Source organism: Rutidosis leptorrhynchoides, chromosome 4 (assembly GCF_046630445.1).
Source record: "Rutidosis leptorrhynchoides isolate AG116_Rl617_1_P2 chromosome 4, CSIRO_AGI_Rlap_v1, whole genome shotgun sequence".
Taxonomy (NCBI): Eukaryota; Viridiplantae; Streptophyta; class Magnoliopsida; order Asterales; family Asteraceae; genus Rutidosis; species Rutidosis leptorrhynchoides.
The window spans coordinates 9,079,105-9,092,441 of record NC_092336.1 but is presented as its reverse complement, the minus strand read 5'-3'; the positions used below and the strand labels follow the sequence as shown (position 1 = coordinate 9,092,441).

General features: G+C 32.5%; 1 long non-coding RNA gene across 3 annotated transcripts; it reads right to left on the bottom strand.

The window, feature by feature from the left end:
• Nucleotides 1-2,621: 2,621 nt before the first annotated feature.
• On the bottom strand, nt 2,622-5,301 carry LOC139843935 (uncharacterized). 3 transcript variants are annotated; one of them, XR_011757751.1, is made up of 5 exons: nt 5,158-5,301; nt 4,413-4,551; nt 4,152-4,314; nt 3,818-3,999; nt 2,622-3,305 (listed from the first exon to the last, which is right to left on the bottom strand). It is a non-coding gene; the product is annotated as an uncharacterized lncRNA (long non-coding RNA). The 3 variants fall into 3 exon arrangements; XR_011757750.1 differs by lacking the exon at nt 5,158-5,301 and having other exon boundaries at nt 4,413-4,629; XR_011757752.1 differs by lacking the exon at nt 5,158-5,301 and having other exon boundaries at nt 4,152-4,274; nt 4,413-4,629.
• Nucleotides 5,302-13,337: the final 8,036 nt, after the last annotated feature.

Sequence of the window (13,337 nt, the reverse complement as noted above, 5' to 3'; positions counted from 1 at the left end):
GAGCCATAGACACTAATTAACACACTTTTAAGTCAAAACATCAAGAACAAGAAATCTAGAGTTTTAGAAAATTTACCCAAACGAGATGAAATTGGTATCAAGTTGTAGAGGATTCCAAATATGCAATTTGTTTTGTGATGAGCTTCCTAAATTGAATTTAGATGATGATTCTTTGATGTTGGGGTTTTAGTGGAAAATTGGAAGTAATGAGAGATGAGGAGGTGATGAATGAATGAGTGGTGGTGGTGGGGTGGGTGACTAGTTAACCAAATTTGGCCAAGTGAAAAGATTAGTCCCTCAAGTTTGGAGTCGGGTGCGGGAGTAAACGAACGAATTATTTTAAACACGCGAGAGTAAACGGAAGATGTTATAATCCAATAACGGGAATGTTAAGAATGTTAGTTAACGAAAGGTACGAATATAGATGATGAAAGATTATTTAAAAAAAAAAAGATGGACGTTAAAATGAGTTAACGGAAAAACTCGGGTTGTTACAATAGCCGTCGATGTGGTGTTTATGACGGTTGTTTATAACCGTTGATGTGCTTAAAAAAAACAACATGGGTAACTCCATTAAAGCTTACAAGGTATGTTAGGTAGATTGAAGTTGAAGCAGTCACCGTTTCTGAACTCGGAGGCGGCTAAATTCGCTGGGAAGTTGGTGATGTAAGTGTTGTTGGGAGAGATGATGAGAAAGGTGAAGACCTTATGGTGGCGAGATGGATGAGAGGGGAAATCGCCAGAAGTATCTGCATAAATTAGGGGGTGAGGAAAGGTAAAAAAAAAGCTAGAAATTGGGGGAAGGGTAGGGGTAAGCGGGTCGGGTAAAGTGGAAAAACGTTTTTAATAGTGTAGATCCAGGTGTAACATATGTAAATGAGAAAGACCAAAATACCCTTACGGATGAGTTACTATTAACGCATGGTGTCAACCAATCACATGGTGACACCATTTACCACAATATATATGTATATATATATATATATATATATATATATATATATATATATATATATATATATATATATATATATATACACACTAGCCTTTAAGAGCCTGTGCGTTGCACGGAGACTCTTAATCAAACAAACTGAAAACAGAATGTATATGAAAATAAAACTAAATCAGCACAGTTTGTTGTTATGCATAGAAAAAGAAAGACTATAAACCCTAACCCATATTACAAAATAGTATTCAGAGCATATTAATGACACACAACAATAGTAGATTTTGTGTTAGTGAGCAGTACAGTTCTCGTTTAAACACCAAGTACCTGTTTATCCACCAAATATGCCAACTTTAATTGTGAATTGGTATCAACTCAAAGTGAAATTAATATTACAATCCCAAACTTCATTCATACCTTGATTGGCCTATTTTTATGATAAACATTGAATACATAAGCATGGATATGATCTTCTTTAACAAAGCTAATAATGTACGTCTCAATGTATACATAAACCAAAAATAAGTAAGTACTAAATGGATGGTTAGTAATTTCAAATGCTCAAATCTCTGTTATAAACAAAAAAGTTACACCACAATATAAAAAATACCTTCTATCATAGGCGGTGTTGAAAATGAATGTGCCGAAGAGTAGTGAGATTGTGCAGTACTGATATGAGCCCACAAAGAGTCAACGGAAGAAACACCACCATGTATATACACAAACATAAACAACATCAACTTACTTAAAATTCAAAGATTACGTCAAGTTGCCAGGATACTATGTTTAACTAAACCAAAAACATAATCAAAATAGAATCCCAACCTAACTTCAATTAAGCCAAATGAAACGAATAATGATACCTTGCTCATCATTTCAGTAAGCTGTGTGACTTGACTTCCTTGTGAGGGTTACAAACATTAAACACATGACCATTATCTCTAGCAAGTTTTCCTTGCAAATAGAACCAGCAAATAATGTCAGTATTAGATTAATGTAGTTAGATTCAGAGGTTGTAAAAGTTGCTAGTCGGGCGTTGACCAACGTTGAATTTTAGTAATAAATAATTTTACATATATATATATTACACAAAAATATATCAAACATATAACAAAAAATTTCGAACATAGAATTTTTGACCTAACTTTGATCGCCTTTGACTGACTAAAAACCTAGAACTCCTAGAGTAATTAATCACATACAATTTTACGAAGTGGTTGAGCCAAATTTTCAAAATCCGAGTAACTAAGTCAACGACGTTCAACGGGTCAAAATCCAGTCAAAATAAGTCAAAGTCAATATTGGAGAACATTTACTAAAAAGAGAGAGAAACTTACAATCATCAAATGAACACTTGTTGACACAAATACGCACCTAGCGACAAACAGCATATTACAGTAGCTAATAGCATATATCACATACCTAAACTATTCACATTTCAGCATGCATTAAAAAAATCTGTGCATTAACATTACAAATCTATGGCGCCAATAGTTAAAATTTATACTTTCAACTCTAATGATATTAAAACCAAGTTCAATTCTTGAGAGACAAAAAATCACAGTTTTGAACCTTAGTACAACATTAATCAAAGAAAAAAGTAAAATAGGTCGGGGGTCCTTTTGAAAGCAATCTTTTTATCCGTCGAACAGAGAGAGAGAGAGAGAGAGGACTTTCTCTACTCTTGTTAGTGTTTCACTCAGGGTGGAGAAATGATTTCTCTTTATTCTAGGATAGAGGTAGGATTGTCTACGTTTCACCTCACCCATACCTCACACATGTAGGATTAGGTATGTTGTTGTTGTTGATGTGTAAAAGAAAAATAGGCATTTGATTAGTACCTGCTCGGGCAGAGCCAAAGAACTTTTCTTTCTTTAAATACTACATATAACTAAAATTATCTAATAACTATAATTCTACGATTTAAAAAAAAGGGTAAAATGAATAATATAGCCGAAGTCTACACATAAATGGGTCTTTAGTAATGAAAGCAAAATGGACAGCTGTGAAAAACTACATAACATGGCAAAAGGGGTGCGAGTCAAATTGGGTATTTATAATTTGGGTCCAAACGGGTCAACTCAAAACAATTGTTGCCTTTGTAGTGGTCAGCAGAACATATTTGATTTGAAGTGTATGTCAGCAGAACAGATTGTGTTCAGTACTTTTCCATCCACCAAAATTGAGCTTTGATTGGCATAAATTCATAGTCTTATAACCACAAAAAAACCACATCAACTAACAACATAAAACATTAAAAATAGAGAAGTGGATACCACACTGACGACCGATATCATGATGTCTTTTGCTCTATCCCGGTAAACATGCCTTGTGAAGCAATCACAACCGAAAACCCTATCTACACTCAATTGAGCACCGTAATTATAAGGGATAAAACATGCTTGAACTATTTCATAATGTTCATTGAAATCATTACGACCTCTATATGTGTCCGTCTCAACTGAACTATTATAACCCACCGAAGTCAAAATCATTGTAAAAAGGTAATTCATAAAAAGATTTGACCCAGTTGTTAGTAAACATGTTCACATAACTTTTTTTATGAATTAGCAACACATTAAATATGATGATAGAAAATTATACTTGCTATGACAACATAAACTTAATATTTATTTATTTATTTATTTATTTATTTATTTAAACTTAATATTAAAGTGACCCATTTGACTTGTTCTCTTTTGGTCAAATCTTTTCGTTTGACCCACTTGTAATATATTATCCCCCAATTTGGGTTACTTAAAGCCAATATGGTCGAAATTTCAAAGTCTAATGTTGTCACTATAAGTTGAGCTCATAAATGAATTATGGCAATGAAAATAATACATTTGAGCAAGAGATAGACTTTGTTACCATAAGTAGACTTTGAACAAAATTTATTTCTTTTAAGGCCACTAACAAAGGTACTCCATTGCAACCTTAATAATAATATTCAAAATAACTAATTATAAACATAAAGAAGATGATACATATGTAAATCCAGGGTCAACAAAAAGGGTTTCTTCTTTACCTTCACAAAAAACCCAATTTGAAACCTGCAAACAAAACCCAATATAATATAATTGTTAATGATTAGAATCAAGTATAACCATTAACATGTATTACCATAGTTATATTGGAAAATATATAAAAATTAGCATTGAGGCTGCGCATAAATATTAACCAGTCAGGGGTGATTGAGACTTACTTCGGGTACACATCCTTGACTTGGTAACATGTGGGATATTCCTACAGCCTTTCACCATTTTCGTCAGCGACCTTGTTACCAACCTTTGCGTGCATCCAAATGTGAACCATCTATCATCAGACACTATTTTTACAATCACAGCCTTAGAAACACAAAAGAAGGCCTAAACGAAAACGATAGATTTAGTACCAAAATATAACATAATAATCGTTTGTAAACAACTGACCAACGCACGCCATCAAACTTAAAAACAAAACATACCTTAACAATTGCCTCCCTTCCATGACGGTTTTCTCAACATACTTCTTAAACTTATCTAACGCCTTTTCAACTAAGGTTTCAACCACCAAATTTTGCACAGTAGTGGGTTGAGCATCATTATATATTGGAGGACTTCAACCTAATATTATTTAATGATAGACAACAATATATATGAGTTTGATAGCACATAACTCAATGGGAAGACTTCAACCTAATATTCTGCAACCCATCAATTTGGTGAGCATCATCATCATTAAAGGACTTCAACCTAATATTATGCAGAGATACAAGGCAAGATAATCAAGTCCATATATACTATCAACTTATATGTTTCATTGAATGATTTCAAAAAAAAAAAAAAATATGATCTGAAAGTTAGTTTTGGAATCCATCAAGAGTTTCTATTTGTAGTTACCAATCACATGATTCTAAACACTATATTTTTCTACAACATTCTCAGGCTCACCAGTCAACTATTACAGGCTAGTAACTGGTAGCCTATATCAAGTACATAACTTTTATAAATTTCTTTTATAAATCTTTGCTAGTGTGGAGTACTCAATCTGCTCATGAAATCAAACAAATAAATCACCTAAATATAAATATGTATATCAGTGATGCACTAAATTCATATATCCGACGCATTAATAAAAAGAGGAATCAGCGATTAAACCCTATAAGTTGTTTGAAATTGTCTGAATCAAAAGATTAATTGTTAGGGTTTAATCTATGTAAAAAATTGTACCTGATTAATCCATGTATCCGCCAAATCGATGGAAATCACGGTCGATTAAGCCATTTACTAATGAATCGAGTAGACCTGTAGAAGCGTAGAGCGCTACCATCGATACATATTTTACATAGATTAAGAGCCCGTGCGTGCAACACCGGTAGTTGTGACGATCGCTCCAAATCCATATGGACGAACACGTCATTCATTGATTTCATTGCGAGGTATTTGACCTCTATGTGATACGTTCTGTAAACATTGCATTCTTTTCAAAAGGTACACAATAAATGAATATCAATTTCTAAGGTTTTCAAAGTTTGATGATTTCTACATATAGACAATCACCATAAATAATAGTTTACCATAATACATCCGTTGACAATGAAGTCAAAATAAGATACACGGTGATGATTTTGTGAATGAAAAGTTTTCTTGAATAAAGCATGTATGACTCCATGCACATAGCTTGTATCACATATAAGCAAACAGTGGAAGACTTCTAGAAACCTGAGAATAAACATGCTTAAAAGTGTCAACACAAAGGTTGGTGAGTTCATAGTTTTAATGTTGCGCATAATCTGTATATAAAGGTGAATCACAAGTTTTCAGTTGTTTCATCCAGAAACGTTTATCAAAATATTCTACAAAATTGAGCACCCTGGTAACTAAACTTAACGTATATATAATTTATACCCTTTGTATAATCATCTTAATAATAAACGCAAACCAACGTGTACGCTTCTCAAATAGCATACGTCCGTTAAAAGGCTAGTGCTCTAGCTCGGACGGGGATATCAAGCCCTATGGATCCATATACTACTACTCGCGCCCACCAGTTCTTATAACCGGCAGTTACTAGTTACCAAAGCTAAGGGATTTTCGGTTCAAACTCGGTGTAGAATTTAGTATGTACTTGTATCCATTGCGTTTAAAATAAATTGCATGTATTCTCAGCCCAAAAATATAGATTGCAAAAGCAATTAAAAAGGGAGCAAATGAAACTCACCTTAGCAGCACATAAGGTCATTCATCAAAGAGTGACCGTAACTCGGAATGCAAGATTAACCGTAGATCTCAACCTAGAGAACATATGTTGGTCAATACATGTCTAATAAACTAGGTTGGGTTATAGTGTATCACAATCCTAATGCTCGAGATCGACATACAAAAGTTATCAAAAGTCATTTCAAAAAGTCAATTTTGACAATTGTTCAACAAAACGAGATGTGCCTTATATAAGGATTCATTTACTTGGCTATTAGTATTTTATCAATCTCATAAACAGGTTGTTTAAATATTAATTGCAGATTCAAAAGCAATTCCAATTAACGTCAATTATAATTCAGTTGACCATATCTTTTGATTCGTTCATCGAAATTACGCGATTTCTAAATGAAAAGTTATTGATTTTTCGCCAGCTTTCCGAAAACATGTATATCATATACCTTTTACCAGTAATATATGTATTTAATTCGTGATTCATTATGAACTGTTTAATGACGAAATTTAGCATACCAGCATGTATAAATATATACTCGAGCACTAGACATGTATACACTATTAATATATAAAAGATAAGATATGAATGCTCACGTATCAATATTGAGATTCAATATTGTAGGAAAGTACGTAGACGCAACAGAGATGATAAATACTAGGTTTGACTTGCGAACAATACCCATGAACATTACCCATAACCTCCATAGCTATAACCCATAATTTCCTCAGTTCTATCTCGTTTGAAGCTTGTTTTGAAAGTGACACGCTCATGACCTCGTCGTAATATTTTATGTATAATATTACTAAAAATATTAAGATTAATAATAATAATAATCTTAATAATAATAATAATAATATAATAATAATAATAATAATAATAATAATAATAATAATAATAATAATAATAATAATAATAATAATAGTAATAATAATTATAATAAATAAATACTTACAAGTAATATATGTGTAAAAGAACTCGAGCAGAAACTGGACTTTTATAGGCAACTTTTTGGAATCTGATGCCCATGCGATCGCATGGGTTTTTAGTGTATTTTCTATGCGATCGCATGGCCGCCTGATCCAGCTCAAAATATTTTTGTTTTCTTGTTTGTCGACATAATTAAATATAATATATAATATATAATATATATAATTTAAATAATTAATTATATATTATATTAAATTCATGTGCATAGTTGACTTGTAATTTTCGTTCCGATGACTCGTACGTTGTCACTCGACTTATGTCCCGGTTTCGGTTTCTCGAACGCATTTTCGTACGCTTAGAAAACTCGCAATTTACGTTTTGTGACTCGTACCTTTGTCAAAATATAGTCTTAAATTATCAATAAACTATATCATTTAAAGTGTATCTTAAACTTTCGAGTGTTTTGGTCATTTACTTCTATAAATCATTGTCTCGCTATTTGTTGATATATATATAATAACAAATCATTTTATGACCAAGTTAATATATATTTTCAACATTCATAAACACGTTTTAAATATACGTCGCAAGTTATTCATACAATTAATATTCCAACTTATCATATATATTCAAATAAATATTTAAACTAATAAGTTTAATGTACGGTATTAAACAATTAATACATTATTACGTTTTCAAGTTATAGTATATATATATGTATCTATATACATATAATTGTTCGCGAATCGTCGAGAACAACCGAAAGGTATTTGAATAGTTCAAAAATTTTGAGATTCAGTTTTACAGACTTTGCTTATCGTGTCGAAAATGTTAATCATACAAAGATTAAGTTTAAATTTGGTCAGAAATTTCCGGGTCATCACAGTACCTACCCGTTAAAGAAATTTCTTCCCGAAATTTGAGTGAGGTCATCATGACTAACAATAAAAATGTTTTCATGCCGTATATGTGTTGATAAATGGAGTTTTATCACCGTTAAATAATATGGATAAAACAATCCGATTATTCGAAGCGTATGAGAGAAGTTATCATAAAAGAGTGAAATGAAGAATAGAGATTCGTCTTAACTCTTGACGTATTAACGATTGATTTCCGTAATTTAAGGAATAGAAAATCTTCATAATCTAAATAAGATTTGATTCTTCAAAATTTAAGGAAATTAAGATTTCTTTTGATTAAATGCGTAATTTGCCTCGATTGATATGTTTGATATTTCGCTATAAATTGACCTCTTCCGTTTCATTATTTTCATCACTCTTACATCTTCTTCCTCATTTCCTATTTTCAAAAGATTGTAAAAAAAAATGCTTCATCCAGTTCTAATTCTTGATATACTCCTAACTTTTATATCTGTCATTCTTCTTTTTCATCTACCACCGGAGGAAGTTATTTTCTTCTACCATTACCTTGGGGTTATAGTGTTTTTCATTCTCTCGTGTCTTTATATTGCTATACGCATTGATATACATGGTTTGTAATTTCTGGGTGGTTGTTGGGTTTTATATCTTCCCTTATATTTCGATGTCTCTGCTTCTGTCTTTCCATAATCATTGACATCCACAGTTAATACTCTCTCCAATTTACTGTGATTTATATATACTCCCATTGATATTTTGAAGCTTCATGCTTTTGTTTTATCTTCCCGGCTTTAAATCAAACGGATAATGGTCCAGAATTCATAGGTATGAATTTCGAAATGAACATAATTAATGTTCTAAAAAAAGGTAATAGCACAATCTGACTTGTCAAATTACCAGAATACCTCGAAAAAGACCGAATCATTAAGAAAATATTTTCTTGATAGTTTAGAGGTTAAATAGAATGAAAGAGTTATGTAACATGGTTTATAATGAGGGTATGATCTGTGAACCTTTATCACGTTCCATTAGAAACTCAGCATGACTTACTGTAATATAATCACGTTGATCAAGTGTCATTATATTATACTAACTCATGCTTCAGTTCCCAACACCACTTCAAAAATATTCATATTTTAAACTCAAAGGTTTCAGAATTTAAAAACTAAAATAGTTTCTTTTATGATGTTACACAGATATCGCAAGGAGAAAATTGATTTCCGATAAGAATGATTATGGAATTATCTCCAGAAATATGGAGGATATTTATAATGAAAGATAAGATGATATCTTAGATTTTCTAATATCAGAGGATGATGAAGAATATTATCCGCAAGGGTTTAGATTCGGAAGCAAGGTATTCATTAATGGCTTCAGCAGATACTGAATAATTTGGATTCTTTGAAGGCAGGTTTAGTCTTTGTGATTTATCCACAGCCTTCTTCATACTTTTCTTAATCCGTTTTCCAGTTCCAAACCTTCTCTTTTTCTGAGCTTTGCCAACACACTATTCTTTATCATCAAACTTTTGGCTGTTAAGGTCGTTTACAGTTTTTGCTGCTTCATCAGCATTCAAAGTTATCATAACCGAATCGTTGGTTATCAATCCGAGGTGTTTTCAAAAGTTTGAAGGCTTTGCATGAAGATTGTAATTGTCAAGATACATATGATGTTCTAGAATTTTGAACGATACAAATTTTTTTTCAGGGTTTATGAATAGAAGTGATGTTCTAGCACAGTTTTGAAGTCAAAGTATAGCTTTGAAAGATGTGAGAATCTAAGAGTGATGTTTTCTGTTAAATCTTGGCTTGAATTCTGATTTTTCAAAATCAGAATATGTAATCAAATTTGGATGTGAATGGTTGTTTTGATTTCTCGGAAAGAATGTATATCGTTCTGAAAGTAGTGAGTATAGCTGATGATTTGTTGAATCAGAATCGAATAATGTAACATATTACTTGTGAATTTATATATCTTTCGGGTATTACCTACCCGTTAAAAGTTTCACAAGTAATATTTGGTACCAGAGAATTTTATTACAGTCTTTATGAAAATATATGTATGTATATTTTCTTCAGATGTAATACAGATTTAATGAATTAATATCATATTAAGCTCATTTGATTTTTGACTAGATTAGAAATGATTAATCTCTAAAATATTAAAGATTTCATAATCTTCGCAGAGTATTTCACTAATGTAATCAATACTTCATTGTTCATTCTTATTCCTCGGTGAAGGATGTTGATGCTCGTGGAATTCTTATGAACTTCATAAGATATAAATGATGTTTTCTAGAAAGTTTCGAGTACATCGAAGATAAAAGTGTAAAATCAAACATGTAATTGATTAATACACTAAGTTCATTATGAAATGGAATTCATTGAGTTGAAACAGATATTTGTAGTTAACGATGGTTAAGTTGTTAACTAAGGATGTACATCATAGCATATTAGTAATATGAATTAACCGAGTAGTACCTACCCCTTAAAATTCACACGTAATAGCTTAGTACGAAAAGATTCATGGTGGTTTTAAAATTTATATATATAAAATATACATATAAATTCTTTAGATGAATTGAGTTATTACTTCATAACTCATTGATACAATATACTCGTTGTTGACTCGTAATGATGTCCACGGTGCTTTCTTGAACTGACGGAGCTTGTGATGTTAGAGGTGCTGCTGATTCTGACGATGTTGACAGAACTGAATGTGCTGGTGAGGCTAAGGGTACTATTGATGCTGTTGGTTAAACAAGTCTAGCTTGTATCTTACACCATTCGGATAAGGGTTTCTACTCTATCTGATTTAGGGTTAAGGCTAGAATAGATAATCTCTAAACTTTAGAAATTACATAATCGTAGTAGAATGTTTCTCCAATGAAGTTATGAATCCATACTTCATCATTTGTCGTTGCTGGTACTTCTTGGTACCTATGGTGCGTATGATGTTGATATCCGAGGTACAGATTGTGATGTTGAGATGTGTGATACGAATGTGGTTGTTGGTGGTGGTAATGATCCTGCTGGTGTGGATGATGGTGGTACCGGTTATGCTGCGGGTGCTACTGCTGGTGTTCGTAACCCTTGCACCATATTCTCCAAAGCCACTACCCGAGCACGAAGCTCGTTGACTTCTTCTATTATACCGGGATGATCGGTGGTTCGGACGATCGGATAAATAAGATTTATAATATGGGATAGTATATAATCATGATGAGATACTCTGGAAATGAGAGATAAAATAGTATTACGAATAGGTTCGCCGGTAAGTGCTTCAGGTTCTTCGCCAAGAGGTGAATGTGGTGGATGGAAGGGATCACCTTCTTCTTGTCTCCAATGATTAAGTAGGCTATGAACCCAACCCCAATTCATCCAGAATAGGTGATGGCTGATTAGTTGATCCATTCCGGTTACACTTTCTTCAGAGTTCAGGTGAATATCCATATCGGAATAGCTTTCGGAATTTAAGGAATTTGAACTAGATACGGGATCCATCTTGTATAATTAGAGAGATGATTTTTGATATGAAATAGATTATAGAATTTAGATTGGTACTCTTCAATACATAATTTACATATGTATATATAATACCAAAATCCCGTAAATTACGGAGAAATTTTCGGAAGATGGCAGTCAAAGTTTACTGTAATAGATATGCCAAGATATGAATTTTGTCTATACACTATCTATGCAATCAATGCAATAAGACGCGTTTAGACTTAAGATGATAGACATGTAATTTCTGACAAGAAATGATAAGCAAAACTTTTGACATGCAGACACAGTCGAAGTCCAGACTTACTAATGCATCTTAACAACTATCAGTTAGACACACTCATGCAAGACCTGGTTCGCTAGGACCAACACTCTGATACCAACTGTGACGATCGCTCCAAATCCATATGGACGAACACGTCATTCATTGATTTCATTACGAGGTATTTGACCTCTATGTGATACGTTTTGTAAACATTGCATTCTTTTCAAAAGGTACACAATAAATGAATATCAATTTCTAAGGTTTTCAACGTTTGATGATTTCTACATATAGACAATCACCATAAATAATAGTTTACCATAATACATCCGTTGACAATGAAGTCAAAATAAGATACACGGTGATGATTTTGTGAATGAAAAGTTTTCTTGAATAAAGCATGTATGACTCCATGCACATAGCTTGTATCACATATAAGCAAACAGCGGAAGACTTCTAGAAACCTGAGAATAAACATGCTTAAAAGTGTTAACACAAAGGTTGGTGAGTTCATAGTTTTAATGTTGCGCATAATCTGTATATAAAGGTGAATCACAAGTTTTCAGTTGTTTCATCCAGAAACGTTTATCAAAATATTCTACAAAATTGAGCACCCTGGTAACTAAACTTAACGTATATATAATTTATACCCTTTGTATAATCATCTTAATAATACACGCAAACCAACGTGTACGCTTCTCAAATAGCATACGTCCGTTAAAAGGCTAGTGCTCTAGCTCGGACGGGGATATCAAGCCCTATGGATCCATACACTACTACTCGCGCCCACCAGTGTTTATAACCGGCAGTTACTAGTTACCAAAGCTAAGGGATTTTCGGTTCAAACTCGGTGTAGAATTTAGTATGTACTTGTATCCATTGCGTTTAAAATAAAGTGCATGTATTCTCAGCCTAAAAATATAGATTGCAAAATCAATTAAAAAGGGAGTAAATGAAACTCACCTTAGCAGCACATAAGGTCATTTATCAAAAAGTGACCGTAACTCGGAATGCAAGATTAACCGTAGATCTCAACCTAGAGAACATATGTTGGTCAATACATGTCTAATAAACTAGGTTGGGTTATAGTGTATCACAATCCTAATGCTCGAGATTGACATACAAAAGTTATCAAAAGTCATTTCAAAAAGTCAATTTTGACAATTGTTCAACAAAACGAGATGTGCCTTATATAAGGATTCATTTACTTGGCTATTAGTATTTTATCAATCTCATAAACAGGTTGTTTAAATATTAATTGCAGATTCAAAAGCAATTCCAATTAACGTCAATTATAATTCAGTTGACCATATCTTTTGATTCGTTCATCGAAATTACGCGATTTCTAAATGAAAAGTTATTGATTTTTCGCCAGCTTTCCGAAAACATGTATATCATATACCTTTTACCAGTAATATATGTATTTAATTCGTGATTCATTATGAACTGTTTAATGACGAAATTTAGCATACCAGCATGTATAAATATATACTCGAGCACTAGACATGTATACACTATTAATATATAAAAGATAAGATATGAATGCTCACGTATCAATATTGAGATTCAATATTGTAGGAAAGTACGTAGACGCAACAGAGATGATAAATACTAGGTTTGACTTG